Source organism: Argiope bruennichi, chromosome 11, assembly GCF_947563725.1.
Source record: "Argiope bruennichi chromosome 11, qqArgBrue1.1, whole genome shotgun sequence".
In the NCBI taxonomy this organism is placed as follows: domain Eukaryota; kingdom Metazoa; phylum Arthropoda; class Arachnida; order Araneae; family Araneidae; genus Argiope; species Argiope bruennichi.
The window spans coordinates 88,351,709-88,368,738 of record NC_079161.1 but is presented as its reverse complement, the minus strand read 5'-3'; the positions used below and the strand labels follow the sequence as shown (position 1 = coordinate 88,368,738).

General features: G+C 30.3%; 1 protein-coding gene across 3 annotated transcripts in view; it reads right to left on the bottom strand.

The window, feature by feature from the left end:
- Positions 1 to 7,492, bottom strand: part of LOC129956869 (uncharacterized) — a 90,793-nt gene extending 83,301 nt beyond the window's left edge. For 2 of the 3 annotated variants that reach the window (XM_056068834.1, XM_056068839.1), the window contains exon 1: positions 7,323 to 7,492. The gene's annotated coding sequence lies outside the window, so the exon portion shown is untranslated. Of the gene's footprint in view, positions 1 to 7,302 lie in introns of all 3 variants that reach the window. The other variant, XM_056068838.1, reaches the window with a different exon arrangement.
- Positions 7,493 to 17,030: the final 9,538 nt, after the last annotated feature.

The following is a 17,030-nucleotide window of genomic DNA, read 5'->3' as shown; positions in this document are numbered from 1 at the left end:
CACAATTGTAACCGCGTAATTTTATTGGGAAATTTGGCTTCAAGAAGGTCTCTTGAAGACCAAAACATAAAGGATGAAAACTGTTAATAAAAGACTTGATGTCATGAAGTTTGGACCGAATGCCTGGATAATTCCAAGAGAGGAAGGTACCCATTAAGAGTGATTTGGAAGGAGAGAGAGAAGAAGCAGTTGTTGGAGTTGCATGATCATCGCAACTCATACCAAGTTCATATTCATCCTCAGACGGATGCAGTTTACTATCGGGGTTATTAAACGTGTCACCAAAGATGGTCTGTAAGTCCTTATGGAAAACATCTTGCGTCGCTAACCCCAATGCGATGGAATTTTTTGATACAGAATTTTTCAGTTTATGTCGTAAATCACTTTGCGTAAGGCCACGTTTCGCTAAGTTAAATGTCAGCTAAGTTAAATTTTTCGGGTATCAGTATAAGTTTTCAGAGAATGGTCAGTATCGGAATCGGAAGTTTTTTCAGGATTTGTTGTTTTCCTGTCATACTTTATACAGTTTTCATAAGAACAATTTTCACAGAAAATTTTCTTAACTGCTGAAGCATAACTGAAACCAGGAGTTGGGGTCTGTGCCTTAATCCTACGTCTGGCTTCGGGATAAGATTAACCTTCCTTGAATTTTACTGTCATAACCTGCTTTTCCAGTGTCCAGCGAGGACAAGATCGAGAATATGAGGTATGATCGCCACCACAGTTTACGCACTTTTCTTCTGCGGTACTTCTGTTAGCTATCATGCCCTTTTTGTGCACAGCGGGCACAAGTGAGAGCCCCGCGGCAATTCATTTTAGAGTGACCAAAGCGTTGGCACTGAAATCACCTTAGTGGATAAGGGATATATGATCTCGCCGGTAACTTTATATGGCCTGCATAAACGTACTTGGGTAATTTAGGAGTTTTAAAGGTTAATACGTGATGTTTCGTCTCAAGTAGTTGTCCGTCACACCTTGAGCTTTCATTTCAGAAGTAAATACCTCTACGGGAAGATTTAGTATTTTGCCGCACGTAATGACGCCTTTAGAGTTATTCAGTGATTCGTGATGGGTTATAGAAACTCTTATCGTTGCCAAGGATTTAAGTATTTGTATCTGTTGTGTTTGCTTTTGAGAAGAAACCTCCACAAGTAAGTCACCAGATCTCATCTTTCGTATCGATGCAACTTCGCCGACTGTAGCATTTATAGCCTTTTGTACAAGGAAAGGGAAGACTGTTTCAAAATTTTCTTTATTTTCAATAACTCTTTTTTAAGACAAAAAAAAATGCATCAAAATGTTCATTATTATTCAGAGGAATTGTTACTTTATGATGCCCACTAAAGGGACCCTTTTTGAAAGCGCCCATGCAATATTAGAGGATTCGGGTCCGACGGCACAGCCCACCACGGAGTCCAAAAAGGGATGGCAGCCACTGGCTCTAGCTATTCCCAGCCTCGGCGCTTACCATAGTACTAATCGGTACCTATACGCTGGCAGTCACCCCCGGAGGCAGTGACCACCCTTAACGCCAAGACCAAGGAATAACCCCTTCGCTTGATCCCTAGCAGACTAACCACTCAGATGGCTAGCGACCAGCCGATTGATACACCGGGGACCACAATGCACCACCCGTCTAATGGGTCGCCACGCACGGCAAACACGTAGGGGTATTTGCTGTCCATGAGAAGCAGGGAGCAAACAGAGCGGCGACAGCTTCTCATGGGGAGCTCCCTCGCTTGCCGTCGAAGGATGGAAGGATCAAGCAAATAGCAGAAGGCGTAGAGAAGAGTAAGCATGAAGGGGGTAAAGATCCCTGGATACCTCGGGATTGGGAATAAGAATATCTTATGTCTTTTTTTATAATAGTTGTATATATATATAAAAGAATACTAAATATTTATTCTAAATTTAGATACAAAAAATGGTAATTTTGACTTATATCAAATATTTGTGTTTATACTATCAATTTTTAAGCATGTCATGTAAGTATTATTGTTAAATTAGCAATTTTTTCATTACAGTTATTTATAATATAATATTATAGTTAATTTAAAGACTTGCTGAGATATGGAACAAATAAGGAACAGCCTTTTACTTTTGAAAAAAAATAAGAAAAGCAACAAACAAAGAAATCTTTTTCATCTGTCTGGTGATGCTTATACAGGATTGCTTTTTGTATTTTGAAACTTTCCTGTACGACTCATTTCCATGACTGTACAGTGTTTTCACATGAATATATAAGTTTTTTTTTAATAAATTGATTTTTTATGTTATTATTTATTTTATAGAAAAAGAATTATTTCAGTTTTTGTTATGAATTGTTAGTTAGAAATTTAATGAAATTACTTTTGCTATTTATAAATTGTGTGATATAATAATGCACTTTGTCACTCCATTATAGCTAATCTCTTTTACGATATCAGTTTGCTTCAGCTTTAATCTTCAACAATGTGTATAAAATAAACATTGTTTTAAAGAAATCAAATCATGACCTTTGTTATCTGCTGAAAATAATTCCCAATTTTTTTTAATGTTTTCCTTCTCATTACACAACAAATTTTAACATTACTTTTAATGAATTCTCTATCTAATTATTTTTTGAAAGATGTTATTTTATAATTTATGTGTATAGAAATGACTAAATAATTCTTTATTCCCATCTTTGAAAATCAAATATATTTTTAATTTGATGCTGTTCTTTCAATAACTTACAGAAAATGACATACATATACGGTTCATATCAGTGCATTTCTTACCTAGTGGTTTTAAGTGCTCATTATCTTATTACAATATGTAAATGTATTAGAGAAATAAAAAGACACATATAGAAGAATTTTGTATTAAGAATCAGCATTGATGTTACATTTTAAAGTACCTCTATTGACACTTACTTGTAATGCTTGTAGAAGAATTTTGAATTAATAATTAGCATCAATATAACATTTTAAAGTGCCTTTAATGGCACTTTGTTTTAATGCTTATAGAAGTTGTTACTTCTCCATCAGAATTTTCTTTTTTAATTCCTATAATATGTTACTTTTCGAGTCAAATGTCAATAGAATAGATTTTTGTATATAGAAGTCCTTTTTTTTTAGTTTTACCTATTTCAAGACATTCTGAGAGGTGTGTAAAAAAACAAAATAAATTAGATTAATTGGGATATGAAAATATATTTAATATTTTGATAATTAATAAGCATATTTTTCCATATTTGCTTTTCTTCAGAAATAAAAGCTTAGCACAGAATAAGCATTTTTGACTTTTCTTCAGCTTTGAGAAAAAAAAATGTTATTTCGAAAACTACTGAAAATGTAGACCGCTAATACATATTTAAATATTGACATCAAAAATAATATTACTATTTTTTTCAAAAATAACATATTGTGGAAGTTTGAAACCTATTTGTTTAAAAATAAATGCTGCAGGTCAAAAACAATATAAAAGAGAAGCTTGCAATATACGTTATAAACTTCATACAAACAATTATATGGGATTCTCAGAGATATCATTGCTTTTAATTGCAATTAAAATAGCCTTTGGAAACTGAAATGTTTTGTGTAAATGAAAATAATTTACTAATATGAAAGTCATAATATTTTATAAGCAAGATTTTATACACCACATTTCTTCCTCCTTTAGTATTTTAAAAATTCACGATACTAATCCTTTGTTTATTAAAATGCACTCTAACAAAACAAACACTTAAAAAAAAATGTTATAAACATTTTATGAATTCCTTGCCAAAAATACAAGGGAGTTGCTTTGTTTTAACAATTTGTATCAAATAACATGGAAAGATCTTAAATAAGAACAAAGATCAATATTAAGATTTGCTGGTACTACCATCCAACTAATAAAATTTTGATATTAACAAATCAAAAAAAAAAATGCCATATTTTGTAAAAAATGTTAAGTCTGAAAAAAATCTACCAAGTTTTAAATTTTTAATTAGTTTATAATTAATAAATGAAGAAAGTTATGCCTTTGTTTACTAGATCAGACATTCGTCATATTTCTCAGAAATATAATTTACAGTTAATGATAGTTTACTCGAAATTCAAATTTTGTTAAATTCATTGTTTAGAAGAGACTTCAATGAACTCCTCACTTTCAAAATCAGTTTGCAGCAATTTGTTATTTGTATTGTTTATGTATATACTCTATAATTATATATAAAAATGTTTAAATATTTCCATATGTAAATGATCTCATTTTGATTAATCTGCATTTCTTTCAGAAATTTAATTTACATATAGACCTTTTGTAAAAGTTTAATTCATTGGAAAACTATTCAAAACACAACAAATGCTCAAATGTTTAATTACATAATACAGTGGAAATTTAAAATATACACTTGCTTAATAATGCATAGTCAGAGAAACAATCCCACGAAAAGCTTAATAATACCATGTAGGCAAATCGATGAGATTATCACTAGACAACTTCACCTTTGCTTTCTCGTTTGATCGTCCCACATTTCTTGTGCACATCTCGGAAAGAAACAAGATAATAATAAAAACACTCAAAATCACTAACCATCAGCTGATAATCATGTGATTTATATGGACCAATGAAGATCCATTTCCGGGTGAAAAAGGCAAGAAAAGCTGCATTAATGCTTAGTTATAAAACTAACGTTCGTGCATATCAATGATCATTGGTTGAAAACGACCCGTTGTTTAGCAACCGGTATGGTGAATACGGACCTATATCTGTTACAAATTTCAAAGAACTGTGAGTAATAAATTAAATTAAGACGACAAATCAAAGGGGCTCCCCCAAAATATTTTGAATGTTGTACAACTAGAATACATGAAACAACGATAAAAAAAAAAACTGTTAGAAAAATGTTTGCACGGAAAAACGCAAAATACCAATCAAAATTTCAACGGTGTTTTGTGTCTCCGAATCCTCAGATTAGGGGCATTTATGCCTGTAATACATTTTAACGAAGGTTTTATAGGATTACTGAATATCCTTAAGGCTATTGAAGTGTATTGTAATGCAAATGCAGTTAGAGCATTTGCTGAGCCCGACAAAGACAGAATAAATGAATCTAGGATGCATTCACTGCCGAATGCAAAAATTGCCAGATTAAAAAAGGTGAAAAAAATTATTAAAAAAGGAAAATTATTAAAAGCTGAGGAGGCAGAAGGCATAACCTATAAATGTGGAGAATTTTGAGTATGTACACACATAATTTATTATTAAAACGTGTTACTGTATATTTTAAATGCATTTTTCTCAAAACCGATTTTTACTTATTTTTTGTTCACTTCAAATCAAATAACTCAAAATATAATTATCATATTACTATGAAATTTGGTGGACTTTGTCTTTCTACTATTTTCTATGGAATGTACTAAAATAATTTAGATTAAGTGAATATTTTTTTTAATTTACAGCCTATTGTTTGAATAATATTGTCATAAATTTACTAAAAATTTCATGATAAATCTTCGATTGGTTCTAAAATTTTTATTTATTATTATAACCATGCGATTGTAGTTCATTCCTTAAGGAACACTGCGCAGTTTATTTTGATATAAGTTTTGTTCGGATGAGAGTAATAGTTTTTGGTGTAGCCAATTTGAAGTTTAAGAATTTGTTTAAATTTATGTTATTAAATACCAGTTTTTAAAAAAATATTAATGTTTATGTCTAATATTGACATTCTGTTGCTAATTTTTAATAGTCTTAAACCCAGACATATGGTTAAAATATGTCTACACCATGTTTTTCTAAAAAGGTGCTCCGAATGTGTTCGGATACCTTAAGGTGAGCTCGCGTTAATGTCTTGCCTTTTCGTGTTTGTGTGATATGTGATCATTAAAGAAATGTTCCCAAAAATATATGTCATGTTGCTTCCATTGCAGGGATCATAATGATCTTCATTCCACCACAAAGTGATAAAACCCGTTATCCCAGATTAAAACATATGAAACACAGATTTAAGGGCACTGAAAATAGAAAACCATATATTATTTCAAATTACTTGTTAATAATTCAATATCATTTATAATTATTCCATAAAAATATTCGTTAAAATAAACTATTTCAATTAATTTCAGTTCATTTAAAAATAATAAATTTTACAAGCTGTGAAATTAAATCATTACACAGCATTGCTAATCAGTTCTGACAACAGATATGCCATTATATAAAACTTCAGATAATATAAATCTATAAAAAATACTTTATACTTAAGACAACAGAACCTTGATTTAATACAATTCATTACTAAAGAAACTGCAATACTGTATCTTAAAACAACAGAAATGTTTAAACAGTAGGAATGTAAATGCAATTAAAAAGTAATCTTAATCGAACAACAAGTCTATCAAGTAATTTCCTATTATCTCCAATAATTTATAACCAAATATGCCTGTTACTTTACATTTAATTGCAGAAAAGATTAAAAATGGTTTTCTTAAAAGTAAAAGTAATTTTTAAGATAAAAAATATGAATGTATGACTATTTCGTATTTCATTTATCTTAAAACAATATTAAAGATAATGCAAGAAATGTTCGCTTTTTGTATTTCCATTACACGCTAAATGAGTCGTTTAAAATTAAAATTGGATTACAAATTAATATTTTAAAATTGAAGCATTCAAGCAATAAACAAAATGAAGAAAAATAAAAGTCAGTTATTTTATTTCGAAAAAATATTGTAATGATAAATGACAAAAGCCGGAATTAAACTGTGTAAAAAATAAATTTAAGTATCATATTAAATTTTAAAAATGTTTTTAAATATTGACTCATAGACAATAATAATAATGTTAAGGGCCACTTTTTTTTCTGATTAATCACAATAGGCTTCAATAAATAACTCGAACAAAAATGCTTTCAAGTAATAAAATTAATAAGAATATTGTATTAAAAATCACAGAAATTTCATATTGAAGATTGTCACCTCACAATAAAAATTAAAAAAAAATTTAACACTAATAAAATATTCAATTTACATAATGATCATTTAAAAAATGTTGGTTATGATTTCACACCAGAATACTGAGGATTTTTTACATATTTTACAAAAACAATTCAAAATAACTTTCTGTAGGACTTTTTAAACAAAATTTTATGCAGACCTGCAAATAGTAGATACATAGATGTACGTATATAAGTAATCTCAAACAAATATGTCTTAATTGTAGTTATGCAATTATAAAGCATTCAATAAAGCAACAGACGTACCCACTGCCTTGGAAATAATTCAGAATACAACCATATAAATAAATACTAAATACTTTTAACAATTTAACTCCTCAAAGTACAAGCGAATATCTTACTTAAATTAAAAGTTGCCCACCTCTCTAAGTTGTCTTCAACAGTTAACTACCCGGAAAGAGTGAAGCGCTGAGTTCAAGCACCGCCAGCCAGTGATCGCTAAAATGCGCACGCTTTACAAATTCATTCTCGTGCTCATTTATGGCGGTCACAAGCCTGCGGACTGCTGAGGGAAAATGAAATTTCCAATCCACATTTCGAGACTCAATACCTTTTTGCCACAAGTGGTACGCGCACCTGGTATAAGAACTACATTGTGCTGACGATGAACATGACAGATTTTGACAGTTTGACAGATTGGAAAATGTGCAATCAAGTGTTTTGCAAATGGAAACAGGATATCATCATCTGTCTAGAATGATAGTATCGATATATATATTTATTTTTGTGATTGCCATGATATTTTTCATATAAAAGAAATATTTCAGCCTCTAACTCGTGATTCTGCCTCATCAAAGTTCCATAGCTCATAAAAAAGCATTCAGTTTCAACAGATATTAAAAACGTAAAATAAAATAATATAACGTAAATTAAAAAAACGTTAAAAAACGAAATACTAAAACGTTTATAATTTCAAAAAAGTTATAAGTTAAATATACCAACGCAGATATTAAAAACGTAAAATAAAATAATATAACGTAAATAAAAAAACGTTAAAAAACAAAATACTAAAACGTTTATAATTTCAAAAAAGTTATAAGTTAAATATACCAACGCAGATATTAAAAACGTAAAATAAAATAATATAACGTAAATAAAAAAACGTTAAAAAACGAAATACTAAAACGTTTATAATTTCAAAAATGTTATAAGTTAAATATACCAACGCAGATATTAAAAACGTAAAATAAAATAATATAACGTAAATAAAAAAACGTTAAAAAACGAAATACTAAAACGTTTATAATTTCAAAAAAGTTATGTTAAATATACCAACGCAGATATTAAAAACGTAAAATAAAATAATATAACGTAAATAAAAAAACGTTAAAAAACGAAATACTAAAACGTTTATAATTTCAAAAATGTTATAAGTTAAATATACCAACGCAGATATTAAAAACGTAAAATAAAATAATATAACGTAAATAAAAAAACGTTAAAAAACGAAATACTAAAACGTTTATAATTTCAAAAAAGTTATAAGTTAAATATACCAACGCAGATATTAAAAACGTAAAATAAAATAATATAACGTAAATAAAAAAACGTTAAAAAACAAAATACTAAAACGTTTATAATTTCAAAAAAGTTATAAGTTAAATATACCAACGCAGATATTAAAAACGTAAAATAAAATAATATAACGTAAATAAAAAAACGTTAAAAAACGAAATACTAAAACGTTTATAATTTCAAAAATGTTATAAGTTAAATATACCAACGCAGATATTAAAAACGTAAAATAAAATAATATAACGTAAATAAAAAAACGTTAAAAAACGAAATACTAAAACGTTTATAATTTCAAAAATGTTATAAGTTAAATATACCAACGCAGATATTAAAAACGTAAAATAAAATAATATAACGTAAATAAAAAAACGTTAAAAAACGAAATACTAAAACGTTTATAATTTCAAAAATGTTATAAGTTAAATATACCAACGCAGATATTAAAAACGTAAAATAAAATAATATAACGTAAATAAAAAAACGTTAAAAAACGAAATACTAAAACGTTTATAATTTCAAAAAAGTTATGTTAAATATACCAACGCAGATATTAAAAAGGTAAAATAAAATAATATAACGTAAATAAAAAAAACGTTAAAAAACGAAATACTAAAACGTTTATAATTTCAAAAAAGTTATAAGTTAAATATACCAACGCATTTAAGATAACAATTTATTATTTAAACAAAATATCAACCATAGTTTATGCTCAGAATTCACAGTCACTCTGTAATTATCTCATCATCAGTTGATTAAAATAGTATTACTATTATCTAGTGACAGTACCAGTTTTTAAATTTCAACAATTTCTTTTACTATCTAGAAAAAATAACATTCATAAAATATAATTGTACAGTTTCTAACTAGAAATGAGAAAGAAAAATTGTGACTTTCAAAACGTTTTAACAAAATTTATAACACTAATACTTCAAAATACATGAAGTAAGAGAAGTATCAGAGTCTAATAAAATATAATGTAAAAAAACTGACTTCTTTAACCAAGTTTTGAAAGAGAAGACTTTTTCTACATCTTTGGGGAAAGTTGTACCGTGGTACAAAAATAGACGCGGCCAGCTATAATTTTGCGATATTTACTAAATTTTATAACATTATATACTTAATCTTTTATGGAGTTAAATATCTAGTATTAAGCAGTTATCTTCTAATAAAAGTTCAATAATTTTTTTAACATTTTAGATTTTAATCCTTTTTTTAAAAATATTTCTACAGACTGGAAGTTGGAAACAGAAATAGAGTCATTCAGTTTTTACATTATTCTGAATTTATTTTTGCTCTGAATTAGTTATTAGATGGCACAAATAGTTTTTCCAAAAGATATTATTCAAAAAATTTAACTGCGCATGTTAATCTTGATAACGCAAATAATGTTGTTTATTTGCACCTCATGTTTTTTTTTTTTTAACAGTGAAATTTCCAACATTCTTTTGGTAAAAATATTCTTTGTTCTCCGGGTATAATCCTACTTAAGTGTGTCTCCCAGTTTATCGCAAATATGGTAATTCAACGAAATTATCTTGTAGCTCTTCTGATGATGCTTTATTCAGTACTTTTAACGGTGGTTAAGTGGCATATGAACTACAACTGTTTTATGAGAAATGGTAAAAATAGCAAAAAGATTTCGAGTGAAGATTTTAATTTAGTTCTGTATTATTAGTAAAAGCTTTTGTTATTGTTAATAAGACATTATATCTATCTATCTATCTATCTATCTATCTATCTATCTATATATATATATATATATATATATATATATATATATATATATATATATATATATATATATTGTAATGTGAATACGGACAGAAAATATTTCTTCTGCAATTCTCAACTGTCGATATGCGCTTTTCGAAATCGTCTAAATTATAAATTTAAAAAAAAAAAAAAAAACCCTTCTGCAATGGAATTTTTTACACTTTTTGTCATTCTTTTTCTGCTCTAATAGTTCCCCTAGATAATTCGTTATGTCGCTAATTATTTAAGAATGAATGTCTGAAGACTGGGATGGCAGAAAATATGCATTACCAGCTGATGAAGTTAAGAAAGGAAACTGGAAAGCGCAATTTTATGTGTGAAGTATATGTGGTTAAAAAATGAGGCATGAAAGTATTTTTAATGATTTGAGTGTTGCGAAACAAATGGTGATTCACTAGATGAATTTTTGTAGAGGAGTGAGTGAGGATGCTTGTTTAGCGTTTGATGGGAAAATTGGTGGAATTGGAAGGATTGTTGAAGTCGATAAAAGTAAGTTCGGAAAGCAAAATATAAGAGGAACGCAAGTGGAAGATCAATGGGTCTTTGGAGGCTTAGTAACGTTTTGGCTATTTTTGAAGTGGTAAATGAAAGAAGAGCAGATATGTTGCTTGATGTTATTAAAAGAAGAATTCTTCCAGGTAGCACAATAATTTCAGATTGTTGGTCATTTTATGGCTGTCTCATTAATGAGAGTTATAAGCATTTGACAGTCATCCACAATCTGATGTTTTAAGACCCTGAAACTGAAGCACAAATTCCATCGAGGGAACCTGGAGTGCAAATAAAATATCTCTGCATGAAATAAACCCTGTAGCCAGAGAATTCGACGATTACATGGCAGAATACATATGGCGGAGGCAAAATAACATCTCTATAACTCAAAAAGTTCGCCGTATCCTCTAGGAAATATCCAGAGCATATCCTATTGAGATGAGTTATTAAATAAATCAAGTGCATTAATTCCTTAGAACTTCTGAAAAAGATCCGTTGCTCTAACGTAATTCCTTCTTTCTATTTTGTTGATTATGTACTGTTCTTGTTATGCATATAGTCCTTATGTTCAAAATGATAACGAAGCTACCAGATTCCGGCTTCCGCTGTTGGAAAGCCGCAGGATGTTGAGAAATTCTGTCCTGCACCTTCTTCAGATGCCGAAGGTATGTCATGCTCTAAATTTTTTTTGTCTACCCAAAAGACCGGCGCAGCCGGTTTGCAAAAGTTCTTTATTTCAAATTGTAAAGATAAGCATCGATAGTGACCTTGAAAATTAAAAAAAGGCTTCCGAGATGAAACAGTACTTATCGGTAAAAATCAAAATTTTGATACAGAAAGTGGTAACCAAAACTGTTTATTTGGTACGCCATTTTCATTGGCTACTTGGCATCCTGTACGTAGTAAGGGCCATATTAAAGTGGGATTTTATAGTTCTACATTGTTATATTATTTCTTTTATTTTTACAACAAGCACCCTTTTATTAACTTTCTTTCTGCTTCCGACTAAAATCATTTTGAAAGAAATTTTTTATTTAAAAAAATAAATAAAAAAAAGTTGTGTGAAGAAAAAAGTAGCAAGATCCTTAGTTCAGTGAGTGTGGCTTGTTTTCAGAGAAAATCCAAAATGATCAAGATGCTCAAAAAGTATTATGAATAATGCCGGGTTTTCACTCGACTAGTTATGATCCGGCAAGTAGGCAGCGCATGCGCAGAAAGTGACCCATTTATGTTTGCCACAACTGCATAAGATAGATTCAGCATTCCATGTTTGGCTATTAATTGTCGTTTTGGCGTCATTGAATTATTTTTCTTCACTGCGTATCGTATTTAGTGTCACTTTAAGTTATCTTCCATCTCTCTTTTGAAATATTCGTAGCGTTTCGATTCCTTTTGATCTATTGAGTTGGCAACTAAGTAATTGCGGATTTCACTCATAGATGGCTTCAGTTGAATTTTTAGGTTTGCAGACGTAGTACAAATGTAAAACACATTTTGTTATTTGATAGTTGGCAATTCAGCTGTCAATCAGTGAAAAAAGTTTTTTGATCGGTTGCGTAGTTTTCGTTTGGCGTTCGTTGAAAAACGGAAAATCAAAAGGAACATTTTCGTCATATTTTGCTTTTTTATTTCCGCAAAGGGAAAAACGCATCGCAAGCTCATAAAAAGTTATGTACTGTTTATGGTGACGAAGCCTTAAAAGAACGGCAGTCTCAAAATTGGTTTGCCAAATTTCGTTCTGGTGAATTTTCACTCTAAGATGAAAAACGCTCTGGTCGTCCAGTTGAAGTTGATGACGACCTAATCAAAGCAATAATCGATTCGGATCGTCACAGTACAACACGTGAGATTGCAGAGAAGCTTCATGTATCACATACATGCATTGAAAATCACTTAAAACAACTTGGCTATGTTCAAAAACTCGATACATGGGTTCCTCACGAACTGAAAGAAACGCATTTAACGCAACGCATTAACAGCTGCGATTTGCTAAAGAAACGTAATGAAAATGACCCATTTTTAAAACGACTGATAACTGGCGATGAAAAATGGGTTGTTTACAACAATATCAAGCGGAAAAGATCGTGGAGCAGGCCAGGTGAACCAACTCAAACAACATCAAAAGCTGGTATTCCTCAAAAGAAAGTTTTGTTATCAGTTTGGTGGGATTACAAAGGAATTGTCTAATTTGAACTCTTACCACCCAACCGAACGATCAATTCTGATATCTACATTGAACAACTAACGAAATTAAACAATGCAGTTGAAGAAAAGCGGCCCGAATTGACAAATCGAAAAGGTGTTGTATTCCATCATGACAATGCAAGGCCACACACATCTTTGGTCACTCGGCAAAAATTATTGGAGCTTGGTTGGGATGTTTTGCCACATCCACCATATAGTCCTGACCTTGCACCATCTGATTACCTTTTGTTTCGATCTTTACAAAACTCCTTGAATGGTAAAAATTTCAATAATGATGATGATGATGTGAAATCGTACCTGATTCAGTTTTTTGCTAATAAAAACCAGAATTTTATGAACGTGGGATTATGATGCTGCCTGAAAGATGGCAAAAAGTCATTGATCAAAATGGACAATACATTACAGAATAAAGTTATTTAGTTCCATGAAAAAATTGTCTTTGATTTACTAAAAAAATCCACAATTACTTAGTTGCCAACCCAATAATATTGTTCATTTTTTTTATGACGGCACCTCTAATTAGGTTGAACCGGAGTTTAACCCACTTCTTCGCCAAGTTAGCGATAACGCGCTAAAGATTTCAACGGCCATTTTCTATGGTCCTTCTTCTGACAACCCTTTTAACTTTCACGTGATCCGCTGTCCGCTATGATTGGACATCTACTCTGTGATTGGATAGTTTCAAAACTTCAATTTTATTTTACAAAATTTTATTTCTACAAATCTTTACTTCAAAAAATTTTATACTTTCAAATTTCATCTAATAAAATCAAGTCTAGCATTTCTTTTCTTTGGCTCTCCTACGAACGATCTCTTGCCTCTCTGCTACGATGTCTATGGAATGTGTGGATTACAAGAAAAATTTGTATGAATGCTTTATAAATAAGATAAAATATTCTAGTGGATATTTTGCGTTGCTGCCTGTGTATGGAAAGAAATTTGTGTTAGATTGGTTTATGAATGACAGTATGATTGCTTCAAGTTATGAATGTCCGAAGTGTGGGAAGCAAGTGAATTTGACCAAGCAACCCAAGCTGAATGATGGGTATGAATGGAAGTGTAGGTCTCAATCTAAAGTGAATCCGCATGATTGCTCTCGTAGTGTAAGGAAGGGTTCTTGGGTTTGCTGGAAGTCATCTGAGTATATGTGATATTTTGAAATTGACGAATAAATGGTGAGGACAGTGCATGCAAAAGCATAAAATGGCTGAATTGGATTTGACAGATAAAACAGTGACTGATTGGTATAGCTTTTGTCAAGAGGTTTGTCAGACTGTATTGATTGAAGAGAGTTCTATGATCGGAGGTGTGGTTGCGACTGTTGAAATAGATGAGAGCAAATTTGGAAAAATGAAGTATGTAAGAGGAATGTATGTGAAGGATGAACGGGTGTTTGGTAATATTGAAAGAGAATCGAAAAAATGTTTTTTTTTTAAGTGGTTCGTAACAGGACATCTGAGGAATTGTTAGTTTGCTAAAGGAATGGGTGTTGCCTGGCACAGAAATCATATCCGATTGGTGGAAAGCCTACGATTGTTTAAAAGACGAGGGCTTTACACATCTTCAGGTCCAGCACAATCTACATTTTAAAGATCCCGAAACTGGTGCCCACACAAATACCATCGAAGGAACGTAGTCGGCGATCAAAAGGGCCTTGAGTAGTACTTCTCATAAGGCCGATTATTTTCTTTGAGACTTTCAAGAATAACATCATTAAAGTTTACACCCCTTGGGTGAGAGATCATGCCGACGATGACGACAATAGATCAAGTGCCTCGTCGGCAAATTAGATCGGGCGACTGACCAGTAAATGGGTAGAGTGAATGGCTGCTCACATCAAACGAATGTGGATGGGTAAGTGATAATTTTCTGTATTAAAATAGTATTTTTTGCAGTATTTTAAAACGTGTTAAAAATTCAAAAAAATAGAGGATCCCCCTGAGAAGAAAAAAAAAATGCTTCAAAAACTGTATTAAAAATAACAATGTGTTATTAAGCATTTTTGTTTGTATCTAATTTCTCTAAAAGCTATTATTTTAAATATGCTTTTTAGTTTTAAAATTTTAAACATTATTTTAAATTTTAAGCTTTTAACATTGGTATTTTGTTTACTTTTTCAAAATCGTCCTCTCAAAAACCACGGTCTTGCGCCGTGTTCCGAAAAACACGGCGCAAGACCGTTGTTGGCGAGTAGGCGATTTTTTAAAAAATTCGCCAAGCAGGGGGTTAAACTCCGGTTCAGTACCCACCAATTATTCGCAGATCTTTAACCTTTTCTGAGGTGAAAATGGCTAAAAAGTTCATTTTAATTGTAAGACAGAAACAGAATTCACGTAACGTCAAAATATGGAATCTTTTTCATTGTAAACAGCAGTTACACACACCACCACAGTACCTCGACATCAATACCATTAAATATCTGTGGGCCACACTCGAAACAGTGATCCAAAAACACAAAATTAGAAACAAAACTCATTTAAAATAATTGGTGCAAGAAGAATGGGGTAAAATATCTTCGGATACCACCAAAAATTGGTCTAATTGGTACCACGACGTTTAGAGGCCATTATAAAAGCCAAAAGACATGCAACTAAATACTGACACGTTCGTTCTATGCGAATTATTACAAGAATTTCATTGGTGTATTCTCAATTTTTGAGGCAAAATTCTGCATATGTTTATTTAAAATGCTTCTGAAATTTTTCAATTTAGAAGTTTTTCGTAGATTTTTCTTTATTTTTACTCTAAATTAAACCATTTGTTATGTGTAAAAATAAAAACATGTTTGCACTTTCCGATAATGTGTTATTTATATTGAAAGTCGAATTTATCAAGTAAAAGTAAGATTAGTCTCAATTTTTTGAGCTACTGTAAATAGTAAAGAATTAAAGAAAATAAATAGTAAAGAATTAATTACATGTAAGTGTTATATATATTACTCGTAATTACTATAGGAGAAACAGCATATTATGAATTCTTTGAATAATTTTCAGAAAAATAAAGAAAAACAATGGTTAAAAAGGTATTGCAATGCACTCTTGTATTGCTTGCAAACATGGCTTAACAAATTTTCTCAAGCTTTTGCAACTTAGTACGTACTAAAAAAGGCAAAAAGCAATTAATTAAAATTTTGCCTTAGGAATTCTTTATATAAATTTATATTACAGCTTTTGGATTGAAAATTGTAATATATTTATATTGCAGTCATACTGTTAGATTCGTCTTCTGTAAATTCCGAGAAGCAAAAATCACCAAAAATTAACTACACGTAAACAGCTGGTCCTAGATTTATAAAATTTGGAACATAATTACTTCTTGAGCAGTAGATATTCAATGAGAAAAATCTTTTTCAAAATTGTTAATTTTTTAGTTATTAAATCTTAATTTAAATTTTAATCAATGGGAAAAGCTTACTGGTAACTGATGATTCACATTAAAATTAAAAAGATAAACTTTCCAGCGACAAAAATTTTGTCTTCGGGACAATTTTTTTCAGATTTTATAAACAGTTCAAAATTAATTAAAAAATAATTTGTAACAATACATTCTTATTGAAATGAAATTGAAAGTTTTTTTACCATATCGTTCCGTCGTTACTTTTTTAACGTTAAGAAAAAATATCTGCTTTTTTTAAACAGTAACTTCAATTAAAGTTTTTATGAACTTTATAATGGCTTCATTTAAATAGCATGATATACGAATCTTTCACATGACATGCTATGGTTGATGAAATCAAGACTAACGATGATGACAGATGAATGAAACCTAAAGTATTATTATGCTATCATACAGTGAAGTTACAAGTGAAAAACTATATATGTTATAAGTAAAGAACTAAAACGTTTTTTTTTTTTTTGGCTTTGTTGCTTCTACAAGGAATACTGCAAAAACCTAAGAAAAAAATGGTTTTGGTCAAAATGACCCATTTTGTGCACTCCATTTTTTGAAAACGTGATGAATGAAAAAAAGATATTCTCTTATCATGAAATTTCGAAAGCAGTAATAATACCCACGACGAATCTCTTCGCAATAACAAACTTTAAAAAATTGGCAAGTTTCATAGCATGCTTATTCAACGTTTTCA